This window comes from Lepidochelys kempii, chromosome 1, assembly GCF_965140285.1.
Source record: "Lepidochelys kempii isolate rLepKem1 chromosome 1, rLepKem1.hap1, whole genome shotgun sequence".
NCBI classification, from domain to species: Eukaryota; Metazoa; Chordata; order Testudines; family Cheloniidae; genus Lepidochelys; species Lepidochelys kempii.
The window spans coordinates 265,623,746-265,644,737 of NC_136380.1; the positions used below are offsets into that span (position 1 = coordinate 265,623,746).

General features: G+C 43.3%; 1 protein-coding gene across 10 annotated transcripts in view; it reads right to left on the reverse strand.

Moving 5' to 3' along the window:
* The window catches only part of CNOT4 (CCR4-NOT transcription complex subunit 4), a 122,859-nt gene extending 121,436 nt beyond the window's left edge, over positions 1–1,423 (reverse strand). For 7 of the 10 annotated variants that reach the window (XM_073327380.1, XM_073327372.1, XM_073327376.1 and 4 more), the window contains exon 1: positions 1,173–1,423. The gene's annotated coding sequence lies outside the window, so the exon portion shown is untranslated. The remainder of the gene's footprint in view (positions 1–1,172) is intronic. The other 3 variants (XM_073327385.1, XM_073327383.1, XM_073327382.1) reach the window with 1 other exon arrangement.
* Between the last annotated feature and the right edge of the window lie 19,569 nt (positions 1,424–20,992).

Genomic DNA, 20,992 nt, shown 5'->3' on the forward strand with positions numbered 1-20,992 from the left:
ATGCTAACGTAACCTTTACAACTTTTGGTAAAATTAAGCCAACCTTTTTCAGAACTTGCACATCCAACTTAAAGAGTAACATGTAACATATACCCTACATCAGGGGTTTGGGACCCCTCAGGGGGTCATGAGATTATTACGGGGGGGGGGGGGTCCACGAGCAGTCAGCCACCACCATAAACCCGCTTTTCCTCCAGCATTTATAATGGTGTTAAATATATAAAAGTGTTTTTAATGTATGGGGGGGGGGGTCACAGTCAGAGGCTTGCTATGTGAAAGAGGTCACCAGTGCAAAAGTTTGAGAACCACTGCCCTACATAGCATTCATTGCCCTCCTAATAACTCCGCATTTGATAGTGTCCCAAGCACACAGGCCAAAGCCATACGAATCCTCTGAACTGTAGCAGTGAAGTGTTCCAGGAGGACGATCCAGCGCGCACCTCCTCCTTTTATTGCGCACAGGAAAGCACCACCAACTCACACTGAAACTGGCAGGTAGAGCATATGGCAAGCCATGGAACGCGGTGCGAGCCCACAGCCTTCTCATTTCCTTCTCCTAACTCAGCCTGCGAAAAGGTTTCTAAGACTGAGCATGTTTTAGAAGCCCTGGAAAGTTAAAGACCGATGTGCTAAGAGACAAATCTGAGAAGGTTAAATGAATTGTCCAAAATAATAGGGAAAAAGAGACGGCTGCCATTTACCATCTGTCTCCCACAAAAGTGAGAATCGGAACAAATGGAGCCCAGTTTTGGGGAGGGGGAGGAGGAAGAGAGGAAATTTCCACCAAGCCATAAGAGAATCACACTGAAATAGATAACCCAAGCCAGTGCGGCCTCCCCCGGAGGCTGGAGAGGAGGGGTGGGGTGAGACGCTCCCGGGCACAGCCCCCTCCTCTCCCACGTCCCAGTCCGGCAGCCCCTCGGTGCCGAGCGCGGCCCCGAGCTCTCCCTCCCACCACCGCTCCCCTCCCCGCGAGGGGCTGGAAAACGGGCAGCCCCTGGGCGCCCCTCGCGACCTCCCGGGCAGGGCGCCTCCGCTCCCCCTAGACAGCGGGGTCCCGCCGCTCTTGGGGGCCGAACCGGGGGAGGGGGGTGGACTGAGGCCTGCGCGGTCCCTGCGAAGCCTCCGCTCTCTCGTAGCCCGGCTCCCCCGGCCCCTGCTCGCACACTCACCCGCCTTCCTCGTCCCTCCCCGCCCGCAGTCTCTCCTGCTTCACGGCGGCCGGCGAGCGGGCGGCAGGAGCAGCAGCGCTGTCGGGCGGGACCTCTGGTAGCGCCGGGCCTGGCGGGAGGGGGCGGAGTAGCTCCTCCGACGACCTTTATGTGAGAGACGGGTAATCTCCGGGCTCCGTGCGCTCCGCCGCCAGGCCGGCCACCATCTTACATTAGGGAGACTGCCCTAGACGCCGCCGCCAACGCGCGTGCGCATCAGCCGTCAGGGGGCGGGGTAGAGGAGACGTGCCGCCAGGGAGGAGGCCGCCCGGGGCACGCTGGGACTTGTAGTCTGGCTGGGCAGGAAACGGAGGCGGCTGCAGGAGCTGATGGGTGGCGATGGGCTGCGTCAACCTGCCACTGCCAGCTGTGGATGTGGGGCTGGGGTTGTGCGGTTCTCCCGCTAGCTTCTGTCTGAGGCCTCGGCATCACCCCGCCTCTCCTTCCCCACTGCGCCCCCTCTACCCTGCATCGCTGTGTGTCTACTTTCTCCTGTCACCTTCGTCTTGTCTCTGCACCATGCTGACCTGCCACCGTCTGCTCCATCCTGCACTCATCCAAGTTCCAGCCTTACCTCTCCCACTTTAACCTGCCATGGGCTTTGACCCGCTCCAGTTCCCAACCTTCCCCTTCCCCACAACCTGCCACGGGCTTTCACCTGCTCCACTTCCCAGCCTCACCCCCACTCTAACTTGCCCTGGCCAGGTAGCTCAGGAAAGCTTATGCTCAAATAAATTGGTTAGTCTCTAAGGTGCCACAAGTACTCCTTTTCTTTTCACACTTATTTAGAGGGCAAAGGAGGAACGTTTCTGCGAAATCAGCTGAAAAGACAACAAACTGTTTTGTTGTTACAGCTCATTCAAAAGTTATGCTGATTTAAAAGTTTGGCTTCGTTTTCCCCTAGATCAAACCCAGTTGGTTATTACTTACTCCTTTAGATTGTCCATGTAGTTAACTCTCTTTTAAAAATTCATGTTATCGGGTATATTTCAAGCTATAGGATTTAGTTAAGGAAAGCTGTTAAAATCCTTACTGTGAATAGTTTTGAGCCTGAGCCCATTGATTTCAGTGGGTTTTATGGGCCCAATCCTGTTTCTGCTGATGTTAGTGGATGTTTTTTGCCATTGACTTAAATAGAAATACATTTTGTAGCAATGATTACTCATTTTACAGGTATAAGAAAAGTGGGGAATCTTTATGATAACATCTCAGGTGTGTGAGATTATGTTCTCAGTGGTTTGCTACTTTATCAGGGATCACATATATTTGCACCCTGACCTCCCATTGACAGATTGCACTGTTGCCCAACCCTGTTGTGGTGTACACTAGGGATGCCTGTAGTGGTTTCTTATTCTGTATAGTGAATACATAAGCCATCTCCTGATGGCTTCACACACCCTGCAAGTTGTAGGTGCTGTGCCACCTTTTTGATTCAGTGCCACAGCTCTCTCCATTTTTAATATCCTCTAATTGACTGCCATAGTCCCCAGCTGTGGTGGGTCTCCTTCCTCCCCCATGTTTCAATCCCCCTAATCTAGCCCCACAGCTGCAGAGATGTTCTGGGAATAGAGATCCTGATGGGCAGGATACCATCTTCTTGAAGACATCTGCCTCTGAATCTGCAGAATTTGATTTCCTCTTCCACCAATCAGGTTGCCCGTCATCCCCACTGTCTTCACTGCACCTTGCCCCAGCCTTTGATACTGCTCCACTTCTTGCTGCTGCCCCAGTGGAAGCTGTCATTCTGCCTTGCCTGGCGTACTCAGCATCGCTGTAAACCTCCTCCCCATTTTTGCTGAGCATTTGTGTGTGCACAGACCTCATTATTATATGGTAACAATCATTTAAATATTGTTGCCCCTTTTCTGAGCAGTAGCATTTTTTTTAGAGCCTTGCACGTCAGTTTCTCATTTGGAATAGAAATAGGTGACATTGAGTGGGGTATTTTCTTGGTGTCATTTCTTTAACTACAAAATATACTTAGGTCCTGTTTTCTTGAGCAGTGGTAGTAATAAACTGCACACCAACCTTCATGCAGAAGCGTCCAGTAAAATACCTCTGCCCTGTGGTCAGTGGCAGCTAACATTTGCTTTTGTCTCTCTCTAATGCCTTACACAAATCTCCCCACTTTATAAACAGTCTCCTCTTTCTGCCACAGTCCCTGAGTCCCTATACTAGTCTTCATGTGAACAATGATAAAAAGTTTCTTTTTTCTCAATTTTGCAATGTCATTGCCATCTGCTTTTCCCTGTATGGGGTGCACTTGGAGATGGTAAGACATTTTCTACCTTACTTCTCCCTTCTATAGAATCCCTGAATCAATGCTGTGTCAGTGTTGGCAGGTGGGGAGGCAGCAGGGTGCAGGTTAGTAATTGCATGTGTATCTCTGCAGGCTATGTTTACATTGGAGGATGTTACTCTAAGCCATGTCCACAACAGGTAGGGCAGGGTCTTATTCAAAAAGGTAGTGAACAAACTGGGAAGATATGCAGCACTGCTGTTTACCAGGATGATGTCCACCTAGCTGGTACAGGAGTGGAATAGAAAAAACACCTGTCTTAGAATATAAGAATGGCCATACTGGGTCAGACCAATGGTCATCTAGCCCAGTATCCTGTCTTCCCACAGTGGCAAATGCCAGATGCTTTAGAGGGAATTAAGAGAACAAAGCAATTATCGAGTGATTCATCCCCTGTCATGCTTCTGGCACTGGATTGCATTCTTGACCATCTTAGGTAATAGCCATTGATGGACCTGTCCTCCATGAATTTATCTAATTCTTTTTTGAACCCAGTTATACTTTTGGCCTTCACAACATTCCCTGACAACGAGTGCCACAGGTTGACTGTGTGTTGGTTTTAAACATGCTGCCTATTAATGTAATTGGATGAGCCCTGGTTCTCATGTTATGTGAAGGAGTAAACAACATTTCCTTATTCCTGTTCTCCACACCATTCATGATTTTATAGACCTCTATTATAACCCCTTTTAGTCATCTCTTTTCTAATTGGAACAGGTTTTTTTAAGGCTGTCTTCATATGGAAGCTGTTATATACTCCTAATAATTTTTGTTGCCCTTCTCTGTTCCTTTTCCAATTCTAAAATAGATGGGGTGCCCAGAACTGTATGCAGTATTCAAGGTATGAGCATGGCATGGATTTATATAGTGACATTATGATATTTTCTGTCTTATTATCGATTCCTTTTTTAATAGTGCCCAACATTGTTAGCTTTTTTTGACTGCCATTGTGCAATGGGCAGGCGTTTTCTGAGAACTATACACAACTCCAAGATCTCTTTCTTTTAAGTGATAACAGTTAATTTAGACTGAATGATTTTGTATTTATAGTTGGGATTATATTTTCTAATGTGCATTACTTTGCATTTATCAGCATTGAATTTCATCTACCATTTTGTTGCACAGTCATGCACTTCTATAAGATCTCTTTGTAATTCTTCACAGGGAGCTTTGGATTTAGCTATCGAGTAAGTTTATATCGTCTGAAAACATTGCCACCTCCACTGTTCACCCCTTTTTCTAGATCATTTCTAAATACGTTGAACAGCATAGGGTCTAGTACAGATTCTTGGGAAATCCTGCTATCTACCTCTTTCCATTATGAAAACTGACCATTTAGTCATACCCTTTGCTTCCTATCTTTTAACCAGTTACTGATCCATGAGAGGACCTTTTCTCTTCTCCCATGACTACCTACTTTGCATAAGAGCCTTTGGTGTGGGAACTTATCAAAGGCTTTCTGAAGGTCCAGGTATGCTATATCAGCTGGATCACCCTTGTCCACAGGCTTGTTGACCCCCTCAAAGAATTGTAATAGACTGGTGAGGTATGATTTCACTTCACAAAAACTGTGTTGACACTTCCCTAACATATTGTGTTCATCTATGTGTCTGATTACTCCATTCTTTACTATAGTTTCAACAAATTTGAATGATACTGAAGATAGGCTTACTTGCTTGTAATTGCCAGGATCACCTCTGGAGCCTTTTTTAAAAATTGGCATTACGTTAGTTAGCCAGTACTCATCTGGAGTAGAGTCTGATTTAAGCAATAGGTTACATACTACTGTTAGTAGCTCTGCACTTTTATGTTTGAGTTCCATCCATACTCTTGAGTGAATACCATCTGGTCTTGGTGATCCTGGCATCCCCAGGAAGCAGGGATGGTTCTAGGGGATGCAGCACATGGCAGAACCAACTTCCTGAGGGCAGTGAACTGCTGCACTCAGCCTTTTTGGTGGGAGGGGAGAAGTTTCTTTTTGTTGCTCTGCTGCTCAGGAAGTGTTTTCTGCTCTAACTGGCAAAATGGCTGAGGCTCTTCCTGCCCCAAGAAGGCTGTATTGCCTTGTAATGTTCGTGTCAAAATGGAAATTTGCCTTAAATGCTCTTTAAAAGTGCACTACAACATAAATAGCCTTTTGAAGTAATTAGTTTGAAACCAAGGGGTTAACAATGCTGAGGCTTTGATGAAAAATAGCCATGACTATAATCTCTCGGGCTAATTTTGGCAGTTTACCTTGCAAAATGTAAAAACACTGAGGCAAAATGCTTTTTCTCTTTCTGTATCTGCTGTTACAATAAACATGAGTACCATGCAATGTGTTTGATTTTTAACCCCTGTGGTGCCGTGGTTGACTGGGAGAGAGAGGGAGAATTGAGCGACACAGGAAGGAGGTTAGAGGGGCAGAACATTTGGCCAATAGCTGTGGGATGACATTTTGAGCATGCTCATGGTGGGGAAGCCAAGGAGGTGAAGAAAGGCTCATAGCTCACATCCAGCCAAAATGGCAGCACCCAACAGATACCCAGAACAAATCCCCTTGTATGGTTTAAATCCCCTTATATGGTTGTAATACAGCACATTATTAGTAGTGCTCCATTTTATGCAGCATTTTCAGACTAGCTTGCTGCTTGGGTTTCGGAGGCCATCTCCAGCACTTGGATCTCTGGCTTACAGTGTGGTGTGTGCTGAAAAGATCTTGGCTGTCTGGAAGAATCTCCTCCTGGTTGAGGTTCAGCGTCACATGGGTGCCTTCCAAGGCCCTCCTTCCCAAACTATTCAGAACCACATGTCAGGGCTCAGTTGTGCCCTCCATTGCAAAAGTCCAGTCCAGCTTCTGATAGTATGGGTAGGTAGAATTACTGGAGGGCCTGTTCTTGTGCTTTGTATTCTTGTAGTTCTGCTGGAGCTCTTTTTGCTATGGCATTAGTCCATGTCCCAGGAATACCTTTTCTTCTGCAGTTGCTCTTCCAGCCACTTGTAGATCTTGGCATTCTGGTGACTGCTGTTCTGAGGGGCTTAGACATGCTCCTCTCCCAAGAGGGCAAGGAAGTCCAGGACCTCCTGCGGGGTCTGCTTAGAAACACAGGTCATGGCTGCAATAATGGGTATGTGATTCTGGATATATGAACTTGCCACAAGCTGGTATCACAAAAGGGATGCATCTGGCAGCACACCAGTATTTAAATGGGGAGGAGACTTCTGGTCACAATGATCCCAGAGCAGAAAAGCGCACACAGGCCAGGCCAGGCAAGAAGCAATGCAGCATGGGATAGCAGTGAGAGAACTGCCACAAATGGAATAGTTAATCTGAAATATGACAACTGCCACATGCATCCACATAAACCTTATTCCGGAAAAAAAAAATCATTACTCAGTATTTCACTTCAAAAGTGAATTAATTAATTTGGAATAAAAAGCAGGTTAATTCAGGGAGGGGTGGGAACTGTGTTTGGATACAGTGCTGTTTATGTGGGGAAAAAATTAGTTATTCCAAAAAAAACTTTCCCATTTAAACAAGGTCTAAGCAGAATATTGGTTATTGTTTTTGATGAGTGATCAGCTTTTAAAAAGAGTATAACATACATTATAAGAAGAAAGTATTGTGTATTATTGTAAGTTAAGTACATTTATTGTTATAGTCAAAGAAATTTTTTTTCTCCACTGCCCCATGCTGGCATTCAACAGCATGTAGTACTTCCTCCTGATTTCCAATTTAGTAGCTCTCTTGTAAAAATGCTTCAGATGTAAGGACTCTGCTGACATTAAGTAAAAACTGCATGAACTGGGAAAATGCAGTACTTTGCCCAGTGTGTTGATTCCATGGCCATTGCGGAAATAGAACACTTTAGTTAAAGGAGAATTTCCATTAACTCTAAGCATTAAGACTTGCATCCTCCATGGGCTGGGTGTGACATGATCCCACATGTAGAGAAGGTCTGACATTGCCTTCACTAATGTATAGTGGTACACATACACACTAGCAAAAATATCACAGCAGCACACAAGCTCCGGCTATAATTTGCAGTTGTCCAGGCTTAATTTTTCCTTTGCCAGAGAAATGTTAGATAACACAACTGATTTACAAAAAGAAAAGGAGTACTTGTGGCACCTTAGAGACTAACCAATTTATTTGAGCATCCTGATGTCTGACAGACAGTCTGACATTAGACAGACTGAGTAATTAAAAGCGGCAGAGAGTCCTGTGGCACCTTATAGACTAACAGACGTATTGGAGTATGAGCTTTTGTGGGTGAATCCCCACTTCATTGGATCCGACAAAGTGGGTATTCACCCACAAAAGCTAATGCTCCAATACGTCTGTTAGTCTATAAGGTGCCACAGGACTCTTTGCTGCTTTTACAGATCCAGATTAACTCGGCTACCCCTCTGAAGCTTGAGTAATTAAAATAGATTAAATAGAAAGCCAACGTATGTTAACTAGGAATATGAAGATGTTCTTACAGAGTTAGAACAAACATATTACAATGAGGATAGATTAGAGAGCCTAGAATAATAAGATCTGTCTTGCATATAGACAGAGCCTTAATCACAACTACATGACATACAAATTTGGTTGCTGTACAAAGGAACCAGAGCTTTATATTCTGATACAGAACATTTCCTTGTTTTTACAGCCTGTGTTTGACATGTTGACAGACTGAAGGTTACGCTATGTGCTGTTTTCTGGTCTGTTCTCTTGCTACATTAAGGTCCCTTGAGTGCCATTTGGCATTACGGGGGCAGATTGACTGCCACTGAAGGTGTTGGCAGCGCATATATCCAGAGGGGAAAGATGCCAGCCTGGTGCCATGACCACCAAGGATTTAAAAGTTTATATTTTAGGAGAGGGTTTTAAAATGTGTGTTAAACAAGGAAACTAACAGAATATATTATGGGAATGTGTTTTTTCTCTACAGAATTTTTAAAATATTTGCTATGTTATGTGATATTAGAATTCAGTGCTACAGGACCAATTGTACATTTGAAATGTTGAATAGATCTAATAAATATTACTCTAATTTGGATTTTAAAAAAATAGACAAAAACACCTCAGTTCTTAGCCTCCAGTAGCCAAGTGTGAATTGTAGGTCAAATACAGGAGGAGGCCGTGTTTTACTTGAGTTTATAACTTGACTATAAAATGTTAGCATTTTTTATTTGCAAGCTGCAATTTGATTGTGGCAGTATATCATATCTTAAAAACCAAAATGGAATTACTTGTAGAAAATTTCTATACAGTTATTATAATAAATAACTATATAAAAGTTTCAGCTGTAAATAAGACTGATAACCCATTTCACAATAGCAACTCTTGCGGCTCTAAAGTTAAAGTTGTTGTCATTGCTCTTCCATGGTACTGTGTCACACTTTTTTGAGGTGTTTATAACTGGTTTGTGTGATGCTGGCAGACCAGGTGCCAACTCATGTCTAGGCCCATAGACCTACACTGAACATTGACCAATATGTAGTTGGAAACCAGTTTGGCTCATCTGTGTGTTAGCATTGTTAAAATAGATGTTAGGTTTATAAGAATGTGTTTAGCCTCTATAAAATGCTGGCATGTTGCTGCATTATTAATCTCAATTATAATGTCTATATCCCATGTTTATGGTAAATATTTAAGTGTTTGCTCTATAACTGTAAAAATGTTTGCTCTAAAACTAAACCACCAGGCAGGAGAGAAACATTACTGCCAACTGAAATACCAGTTTGCCACAAGAGGGGATATCTCCTGCCCAACAAAACAAGGTCCGTAGACACTGGACAAACCATTGTGGAACATCAGATGACAAGAGATTTTGTCCACCCCTAGCCCCCCTGCCATGCACACCCATGAAGAGAAGACATGCCTGTGCACTTGTTCCATCAGCTTGAACTCTAGGGGAAGGAAATAAAAATCCCTGACAAGGAGAAACTGTACCTTTTATGCTGCTTGGACTCTGAGGGGCAAGGATTACTAAGCATAAGCAAAAGATCCCCAATGCTTGGCCTTGGTTAGCCCTAAAGAACATATAGTATTTTCTTATTATAGAAGCATCTGCCACCTTTTGAAACCTAAGACTAACTCATTTGAGTGTGTATGTTTACCTGCTTTAACCTTGGAAATAAGTCATTTCTTTTTCTTAGTTAATAAATCTTTAGCTCGTTCATTATGGATTAGCTACAAGCATTGGCTGTGGTGTGAGATGTAACATGCTGTTGACTGGAGGTGACTGACTGTGCCTTTGTGACAGAGCAAGCTGAATATTGTTATGATTTTCAGTGTATGAGACCATCAATCACAAAGGCAAGCTTGCCTGGGTGCCAAGATAGACCGGACTACCCAAAGGGATTGACTCCATGTTAGGGCTGTCATAGTGCTTAAGGCATTCACGCTTGATTCGTGAGATCTATGTATGGAACTCACAACCGGTTTGGGGTTTGTGCCCTGGTTTGTAGCAATCTGCCCTGAGGTTAGTACTCATGGTCTGGAGCCATTCTTAACAGCTTGACTATACAAACTCAATTTGGGCAAAACCTAGGAAATGTCCTGTACAACTGGGTGTTTTTAGAGTAAGTTTCTATTGCTGAGGTTTTTTTCAGTTATACAAATGCCCTCATAATTAATATAATCATTTTCCATACCTGAAGGACAACATTTATCAATGGGGTGTCTAATTTATGCACATAAATGCATATTTTAGGCATAAAAAAAGTCTGATTTTTAAATGTGCTGACCATCTACAACTTCAAGTGATGTCAGTGAGAGCTCAGCACCTCTGAAAGTCATTCACTTATGGATTCATGTGCTGAACTTTAAATATCCATATCAGAAAATGGTGGCTGTACTGTGCAAGTACTAGGATGCAAACAATAAAACATGTAATCTACAAACCTATTCATAGTTTAGCAGGCTTAATTGTGTGTGTTCAGATACATTTTAGAAAGACTTCAAGTTAAAAATCACAATGAGAAGAATTCTAGGTAATTAAAAATCTGCTGAGATAAGTATTAAGAATTTACAATACTGCAAGATACCCAAGGTGATGTGTGCCAGCAGGTTCTGATACTGGGTGACTGAACAGCTCTGCTTTCCTTCAGAGAAAACCACTTCATGTGAGACCCTGGTGGTCAGTTTGCCCTCCTCCCCCATGGAAAGAAGAGGATCAAGATCATAGGTGAAAGCTACGAATCAGTCTCTTCCCACTTGGATAACAAATGGATTGCAGTGAGAGATTGCTGAAAGTCTGCTCCTCCTGCAGAAATCAGGACAGTGGAAGAAGATGAACCGCTGGTGGCCTGCCTCTCCACTTGCACATTTTGGAGATGAAGTCTACTGACGAGCCTTTCTTCCTTAATGGGCATAAGACATACTTTTACTCACTTTGGACCTGATTAAAAGCCAAGGAAATCAATGGAAAGAGCCTCGGGCCTTGTGCTTGCTAGGATGAAAGGTGTGTTCTTACCTTGGGTTAGCTAACTCATAGTAACATGAGAAAATCCTACTGAAGGAAGCAAGGCTGGTGAATAGACTCATCTCTTAAACATAGGAGTGAAGAAGCAGGCCACCAGCACCCCACATTCACTAGTGGGGAGCCTAGATTTTGCCTCAACCTGCTAACACATGTGAAAACTACAAACAGAGTTCTCTTCCTTAGGATTTACCTTACGTTAATTACTGTGTGACAAGAACACTTCTGGGGGGGGGGGGGGTTGTACACCAATGAAGATATTACCTCATTGGTTTCCTTTCCAAGACCTTTAAGCCTTGTTTTCAGTTAAACTACATTAATAAATGTTTTTTCTAAAAGTTCTGCTCTATAAATTACTTTAGGGAAGTTCTATGGCTTGTGTTATACAAGAGATTAGACTACATGATCACAACAGTCCCTTCTGGCCTTGGAATCTATGAAGAACAGCTGATACAAATAAAAGAAAAATGTTTCTTTGTTTCAGTTTCACATTTCCCATTCACCCTTTGATTAGGTGTTGATACTATTGCATCAGGAGCAGCATAAAAACCTATGTAGATTGCTGCATGGACCTTTTTATTTTCACAAAAGGTGGAATACCACCACACAGTTCTTGGTGAGTCATAATATATAAATAGAACCATTGAGGGGGTAACAATGGCTCTGTTGTACTATTACACAACAGAGAAATAGATGGCTTAATTCAGATTATGCATTAAGTTTATAATTGTTGATGTAACTGAACAGCCAAAATTATTTTATGGTTAATTTATTTGGCTAGGAAAGCTCATCTGCCATACTGTATTTAGTTTGAGTAGGAAAAAGCTTTCCATCTTGGATGACTGAGGCACAAAGAAGACATAACTTGTCCAAGCAAGGGCACCTTAGGGTTCCTGAAGCTTGATTCTCCACTTATTACATCTTGTATAGACATTGCCCATTCTGATCTGGTAGCATTTTACACCCTCTTTTCAAAGGTATAAGTGATTCCACAAGGTGCAAAGTAATGACGAATCCAATGGCAAAAAACTGGTGACACAAAGTTCAGGTTGCATGGTGGTATGCCATCCCCTTTGCAGAACACGGAATTGAGAAAAACTCAACTTCTGAAAACCAGGAAATGCAGAGTTAAGCTTGCCCATGCAAATTTAACTCTGCCCTCTTTCAGCAATGCCCCAACAACACCCATACCTTTACTCTGCCAACCCCACAGTTGCCGAAACGTACAAACTCTTCACCTCCTTTTACAACCCATTCATGCTCACCCACAGGATTCCATCTAACACTATTAAAGGACCAAAAAAAACCCCCAAAACAAAAAAGATAGTTCATGCTGTCATAGTTGAGGTCAACTGCATGTTTATTTCTGCTCAGGGGTTCAACAAGCGCACCCACTCTTAGGCTTCCAGTTCTTGCCTCTCTTTGGTAGAATCATACACCTATCTCCTTTTGGACCATGGCATTCTCAGGCTGAACAGTTCCCTGCTTTCACTGTATCATTCCCAGCACACACAGGTTGCCCTGCTTGCTTTCTCTCCAGAGTCTGATAACAGTGTAATTGTTACAGACAAGTTACCACACAGTTTTCTAAGCAAGCTTACTTTATTCTTAAGGTACAAAGCATTACAAACAAAACATTAAAAAAATGAGTTTCAGAGTAACAGCCGTGTTAGTCTGTATTCGCAAAAAGAAAAGGAGTACTTGTGGCACCTTAGAGGCTAACCAATTTGAGCATAAGCCCGATGAAGTGAGCTGTAGCTCATGAAAGCTTATGCTCAAATGAATTGGTTAGTCTCTAAGGTGCCACAAGTACTCCTTTTCTTTTTATTAAAAAAAATAGAACCTACACATGCTAATGAGCTTACCAAAGTTCATCCCAATTCTCACAAGAGTTCTAGCAAGTGCTGTCTAAATGCCCCACCCTATGGGTATCCTAGGGGTTACACGTTCCGATTTTCAGCTCAAAACAAGGACCTGCATAACATGTTCAATTTCCTTTTCATACAGTTCAAGAGTCTTTGAACTGGAGTTTTCAGAAGCAGGTCATTTGTATACAAAAAGAGGCTCTTACCCTAGGACATCGCTTCAAACAGCTGACTTCAGATGGGAACACATTCTTCCCCTCACCTCAGTGTATGTCCTAAGGAAATCCACGTCACATATTGTTCTAAACAGTCCTTTGAACTCCCTCATACCTTCCAGAGATTGCATTAGTCTTGTCTTCCTGCTAAAGAAGTGCCAAACAATCTCACAACAGTACATAAACATTTGCATTTGTTATACAATGAACTCCAAAGGTGTTAACCCTAACTCAGTAAGGTTTATCTTCATTCAGTAAAGTTTATCTTAACTCCATAGGGAATGTTCAGGATATTGTCTGTCTGGGCACACATCACCTTCCTTCGGTTCCCCTGGCAGCAGCCAATGGGAATTATTTGAATACACCATAGGTTCAGTCAGCACACTGGGTGTTCGGTGTACCTACACAAAATGGTGGAGGCAGTAGTTGGGCCTGCTTGGTAAAGGTATATTTGTGACATGAGGATGTGTGTGGATTACTTTGAGGTATGTGACAGAGCTAGGATTATAATCAGAGGAGGCCTATGTTTTGCTCCCAAAACACCCTCCATGGCAGGGCTTGTGAAGAAGGCTCAGAAGGCAGCCTGAGCTGGATGCTGTCTTGCTCAGTGGTTGCACCTAGGGGATTCTACCCTAACTTTTAGAGGGGCTTTTAGATCCCTTTTACACCACTCCAGCCCTTTTACCTGCCTCTGAGGGGCTGGAGCAGGTCCAAAGATCTCACCCCCAGCACCTAAAGTGACTTATTAGTGCTCAATAAGGGGTCAAAGGCAAGGGAGTTTTTAGTGGGAGATTTTACTAACAAAATTAAAGCTTTAAGACTTATTAAAGACAAAGCGGTAAAGAGAAAGCACTATGTTTCCTGGTCCCACTGATTGACAGAGACATTAATAGATTCGAGATTCAAAAGTAAAAAACACTACCCCTGTTAAAATCATAGGCCCAACCAACAGCAGCTATTCAAACACACACACTAAAAGTGAGCCATGACTATTTTAGTGGGAGACAAATATAAGGTGTAGAGGGCTAATGGCTGCAGTGCAGTGGCCTGGAGGTAAAGCTTAATAAGGTGTGACACAGGAGCACTGATAAAAACAAACTTTGTTTCCTGGCTCCGGGAACCTGGCATGGCTTAAGGTTAAAAAAGGATGAGTACCTCTGTCACATGACAGTTCAGTATCCACTACCTCTAGTGGTAACTGTTACAAAAGTTACCACAGATGTGTATTCTTTAACATGGTGTTTAATGGGGAGGCAGCTGCATATAAATCAGGACCACTACCAGGTGAGTTAGTCTAGAGGGGTGGTTCTCAAACATGTCTGTAAGGCCTTTTTTTGATGCTACACAGAATGAGATGTTAGAAAACCAAACAGTGAGGGACTGGGTTTTTGGGAGGATCCTTCAGTTATAAGGTTGTTCATGGAAGCAAAACCTGGAGAATCTCTAGAATAGAGCACTGTAAGCAGAGCACTGTAACCCTAATAAAGGCACACTGAAGCCTTTGTTACAAAGAAGTCCAAGCCCTCTCTGATGGCCTCTTACAGCTTGGTTCTCCCCATATGGCTGCTTGTTTTGAGTGAGCATAAAGCAAGCCTCATCCCCAGTGTTGTACAATGAATCAGTAACTCAAAATTTTCCCAGCTCCTACTCTGCCCTGACCTTTAAACTGTACAGCCTTGTTGTACATTAAGTAATGCTAAAACTATGAGACATAAAAAAAGCTATGAAATGATGTAATTAATGAGATCATGTCACCTAGGGATGCAACACAATGATGTTTACTGAGTGCTTAGAAAAGTAACGTCAGGCAAGTATTTATTGAGTTCTGTAAAGACAAAAGACTTATGATCTTATATTTACTGAAGTCATATTCACGAGCTGCAGTTACCACAATACTACAAGACAACTGGTGTGACGTCTGTGCAGAGAAAAGCCCACAACTGAAGTGGGTCACTGTGATGTGAGATTTCTTAAGCTCTGAAACCTTGCTTCTCAAACCAGTATTTTATATACAAATTGAGATCTTATACTGAAGACAGATACAAGGATAGCCTCCCAAGTAAGTTTCATCTTCCTTTATGCTTTCTCTAAGCTTCACTTGATGATTATTATTATAATTATTATTTATCTGGGTTGCAGAAGAGCCTAGCAGCCCCAGTCAGTGATTGGCACTCCAGTGTGCTTGTCACTGTACACTTGTTACTGTATTTCTGTAAATAATTTTTATGAATTTTAATAGAGAAACAAAACAAAAAAGGTAAACAACTTGCACCTTGAATATGGTAACAAATAACATTTCACAGGATAGTTAATAAAATTATAGTAATTATGCAATATTCAACTTGACAAAGACCTGGCAATGCAAAAATCAGACAATATTACACAGAGAACATATTAGGATATGGGGTAACAATTTTAAAAAAATGAAAAAAAAAGACAAATAGGCAAAAAAGGAAAGGAGAGAGCTGGGAAGAGGGGGAAAAGCAGAGAGGTCAGGTGGAATGGCATTATTTGACTCATTGCAGCATTCTTTATCCAAATGTATCAAGAAACAGGGTCCACATTTCTTCAAATTCATATCATTGCTATCTACATCAATGAGCCATTCTTTCTTTTGCTGCTAATTCAGGCATATAAATTTAAAACTGAGAATTTCATCTTGTTTAATGGCTGGTGCTCATTTTATTTTAAAGTTCGGTCTAGTTATCAATTGTTTTTCAGCCCCAGATTTTGAAGGCAGAGATTTAGCTTCCCTGAACCAGCCTTTTTTAGGACAGGAAAGTTCTCTAGTATTAGGGAGGGTCACACCATGTATTTTGACCACCTAACCAACATTGTTCAGAGGAGATTTATGAGTTACAAATGCTAAGCACTCAAGAAACCTGCACTGAAGAAAAAGGTTTTTCCCTACCCCACTAGTAAGCAGTTGAGCAACTGAGTGAGCATGAACCATAAACTTCAGCCTTCATCACCCAAGCACATCAGGTAGTTCAATGTTCCCAACATCTAAGGTGTCACCTCACTAGGAATTATTGAGTCTGTAGTCTCAATAATAGCCCCATAGTAGCTGAGATTGTTTCTCATTAATCTTTCCACACACAGACCACGTGAAAATTAAAGAGGGGACTGTAACGGATGTGTGGTTTGTAATTCATTGCTTTTTTAATGAGTATGCAGTGTTGGAGTATGCAGTGTTGTTGGTAGCCATGTTGTTAACTGGAGGTCAGACACTAGAGTAGACACAATCAACTAATAGAGTTGTCCCATCAGTGACTAGATTCAGTGCTTGTGTGTCCTTCAAATTATTTCTGCCAAGGCATAAACAAAGACCCTTGTGGTCTGTCAGGGTTCCCTCCCCACTCTGAACTGTAGGGTACAGATGTGGGGACCTACACGAACGACCCCCTAAGCTTATTTCTACCAGCTTAGGTTAAAAATTCCCCAAGACACAAATCCCTTTTGTCCTTGGATGGTATGCTGGCACCACCAAGTGATTTAAACAAACATTCAGGGAGGGTCACTTGGAGCCTATCTCCCCCAAAATATCCCCCCCAAGCCCTTACACCCCCTTTCCTGGGTAGGCTTAAGAATAATATCCTAACCAATTGGTTACAAAGTGAGCACAGATCAACCCCCCCGGGTCTTAGGACACTGAAAATCAATCTAAAAGAAGAATTTTATTTAAAGGTAAAAGAATCACCTCTGTAAAATCAGGATGAAAGATATTCTGTAAAGTTAAGATTCACAAACACAGAGGAACTCCCTGTAGGCTTACTTCAAAGTTACAAAAAACAGGAATAAGCCTCCCACTAGCAAAGGGAAAATTCACAAGCTAAAACAAGAGATAATCTAACACACCTTGCCTGGCTTTACTTACTATTTTTGTAATATTAGAGACTGGTTCAGGATTGGTTGGAGGAGATGGAGAGAGAACACCCAACAAAAAGCACAAAGACTTCCCCCGCTCCAAGATTTGAAAGTATCTTCTTTCCCCATTGGTCCTTTTGGTCAGGTGCCAACCAGGTTATTTGAGCTTCTTAACCCCTTACAGGTAAGGAGGAGTTCTAGGCTACTCTTAGCTGTATGGTTATGACATGGTCCATAGACAGGTTCAGGGGAACCGAAATGGAACATCCCTATAACCAAGCCAGTAGGTGCTAAACGTCTGAGCAGAAAGCTGCTTCTTCCATTTACAGTTTCCTACCCTTGTACTGATTCTGCAGATGGTTCAAACAAGGCTTTGTTTCAGATTTCCTACTAGAATAGGAATACATGCAGAACACTAAAGAAACTTGCACCTTGCAAAATAATGAATGGCATAGCAATATAATTTGTGAAGTATTTAAAACATGGCTCTACCCTAAAATGTGGGGTTCATATTCATTGAGTCTCACCTATTCCCATAGGAAGTGTGCTTAGTTTGCAAGTATTAAATTGCTAGCTCTGCCAATTTAGCATGGGCTCTATCAAGCTGGGTTTTTCCCCTTATCTCCTGCAGTAATAGAGACCCTCTAGGTCAGTGTTTCCCAAATTTGGGACGCCGCTTGTTCAGGGAAAGCGGCGTGGCCCCCATTGGCCAGGCACAGTGAACCGCGGCCAGTGGGAGCCGCGATCGGCCGAACCTGCGGATGCGGCAGGTAAACAAACCAGCCCGACCCGCCAGGGGCTCTCCCTGAACAAGCGCCGTCCCAAGTTTGGAAAACACTGCACTAGGTTATCTTGTGACCACAGATATGCTTTTAGAAAAGGAGTACTTGTGGCACCTTAGAGACTAACCAATGTTAGTATACAATATTGTTTACTTATGCCCAGTTTACCAAGCTATCCAGATTGCTCTGAATCAGTGACCTGTTCTCTTCATTATTTACCACTCTCCCAATTTTTGGATCATCTGCACACTATCAATGATTTTATGTTTTCTTCAAGGTCATTGATAAAAATATCAATCATCATAGAACCAAGGAACTATCCTTGCAGACCCACTCAATGACAATTCCCCATTTACAGTTACAATCTGAAACTTATCAGTTAGCCAGTTTTTAATCCATTTAATATCTGCCATGTTAATTTTATATCATTCTAGTTTTTTTTTTTAAATCAAAGTGTCATGGGTACCAAGTCAAATACCTTGCAGAAATATAAGTATATTATGTCAACACTATTACCTTTATCAGCCAAACTTGTAATCTCAAAGATAGCTATCAAGTTAGTTTGCTGGGATATGTTTTCCATAAACCCATGTTGATGTGAATTAATTACATTGCCATCCTTTCATTCTTAATCAATCCAGTCTCATATCAGCAGCTCTGTTATCTTGCCCGGGATCAATGTCAGGCTAACAGGCCTATAAATACTAAGATGATATCTAAATGATGCTAAGTATACTTAGTATCTACAGAAAAACAAGGAAATGGGAATGCAAGGATAGGCTCAGTTTGAGCTCTCTTCTTTAAAGATCCTGAATTATTCATAGAGCCTGTAGAAGAAACCAATTAACTCTTCATTTATAAGAGTTTCTAATCTCTGCTTCCAATTTTAGTTCCAAAAGGACTATGGAATCATCTGATATAAGGATATTTGCAGTTTGACAAAGTTCTTACAGAGAATCCTTTCCTTCTACAAAACTCAAACCAACTTTAGCATGCAGGTGAAGCGGACAAGACAAAGGTACTTCCTGCTGCTTGCAATGCACCATGCTTTTCAAGTCACTTTACTAGTTTCAAGCCTCTGAACAATTCCCACTTGTCTACACTTCCTCTCATTAACCTGCTTCCTCTCAGTCCTCTACTCCCTTATCCTCTCCTCCTCCTATTCTTGGTCTTATCTCTTCCATGTTGCCTCTCCTGCCTGGTGAAGTCCCCCATTTTCCTTGTGCCTACCTTCCTCCTATTCTTTCTTCAAATCCACTTGAACACCACTTTCCTCTTTTAAGCTCTTTTCAGATGGGTCCATATGCCTATTTGTATTTGAGAGAGGCAAGGTAGGTGCAGTAAAAATCTTTTACTGGACCTACTTCTGTGTAGCTCAAAAGCTTTTACCTACCAACAGAGCTCTTATTCAGGTCTGGGGAAAAGGAATAAATAGTGTCTGAGCTAAATACAAGTTGGGACAGATAGTTAAACATAAGGGGTAATGTTGTAGGATGCCCCTTGAAAAAAGTGGGCAAGTGAGGGTTAGATTGTTATGCATAAGGAGTTTGAAGTGGGCAAGTAAAGAGCAGGCATTGGGTGAATTACAAATTGTTTTAGTGAGCCGTAAAACCAGTGTCCATGGTTTCTGGTTCTATCAGAGTTAGGAGTTTAAGTTCACAAGTTTGTCTTTTGACAATGTTGTGCAGGTTTCCTTTAAAAATGAGTATTGAAAGATCAGAAATGGACTGATCACTTTATGAAAAATTTTCACCAGTGGGTGATATGGAGTTTGTCTATCATTTTTCTGTAGGAGTTAATTTGGGAGCATGGTGATTGTCTGGTTTCACCCACATTGTTGTTGTTGGGGCATTTGATGCACTGGAGGTACACCACCTGTTGTGACATGCACATGTATGACCCATAAATCTTGACAGATGGGTATTGATCATTGTCACAATGGAGATTTATCTGGAAGTTTTGCATCTGCTGTTCTGACAGGGTCCAGTGTCACTTTGAATTGGTGTGTCCTGGTCTGTGGGGAGCTTGCTTCTGATGAGCTTGGTGAGGCTGGAGGGTTGATGGAAGGCCAGAAGAGGGAGTTTGGGAAAAGATTTCTTTCAGGATGTGGTCCCCATCAAGTATGGATTGTGATTCTTTGAGGATATCCCCTATGGGTTCCTATGTTGGTCATCCAAGAACAGGGGTGGCAGGTTTGTATACTTTTGGTGGTGCCCAGAACAGGTCCTACCCACCCACCTTGTAAGCCGATATCTATTTTTTAAATGTAAAAATGGACTGGAAACAATAAGCATTTAACAGTTTTCTTATATTGCACAATATGGAGGGTGTGGAAGGGGGAGATGAGGACTCTGGCTGGGGGAGTTGGGAGGAGCTCAGGGCTAGGGCAGAGGGTTGGGGTGTGGGCTGCGAGGTAGGGCCAGGGATGAGGGGTTCAGGAAGAGGCTCAGGGCTGGGGGTGCAGGTTTTGGGGTGGGGCCAGGGATCAGGAGTTTGGGGCTACAGACAGGCTGCTTCAGAGAGGACTCTCCCCAGCCCTCTCCCTGCCAGCCTCAGCAAGCTCTGTAGGGCAGCAGCCCCCCTCTCCAGCACACTTACCCCACACCACTTTCACTGCACATGCTGCTAGGTCCCCTGTCAGGTCCAGGAAGCCCCCTTGCATCCACGGCTATCACGTGTGCACCTCCCCCTCCCACAGGTGGCGGCACAGCTGCCGCCTCAGCCTGCTGCCAGCACCACTCCCTTTTGTGGCCAGCAACAGCAGGCGAGGGAGCACAGTGTGCCACAGCAGGGCTGGTGCCCAGGCAGCGATACTCCAGGGGCGCCAAGGGCCCGGAACATTGGTGGAGCCCGGGCGCCAAGGGCCCGGAACATTGGTGGAGCCCGGGCGCCAAGGGCCCGGAACATTGGTGGAGCCCGGGCGCCAAGGGCCCGGAACATTGGTGGAGCCCGGGCGCCAAGGGCCCGGAACATTGGTGGAGCCCGGGCGCCAAGGGCCCGGAACATTGGTGGAGCCCGGGCGCCAAGGGCCCGGAACATTGGTGGAGCCCGGGCGCCAAGGGCCCGGAACATTGGTGGAGCCCGGGCGCCAAGGGCCCGGAACATTGGTGGAGCCCGGGCGCCAAGGGCCCGGAACATTGGTGGAGCCCGGGCGCCAAGGGCCCATATAACTCATCCCCCCGGCCAAAAACCAATTCTTAAGGGATCCCATTGGAAGCATACACATTTTATAACAATTCCCCATTTACAGCTGCAGTTTGAGACCTATCAGTTAGCTAGTTTTTAATCCAGGTAACATG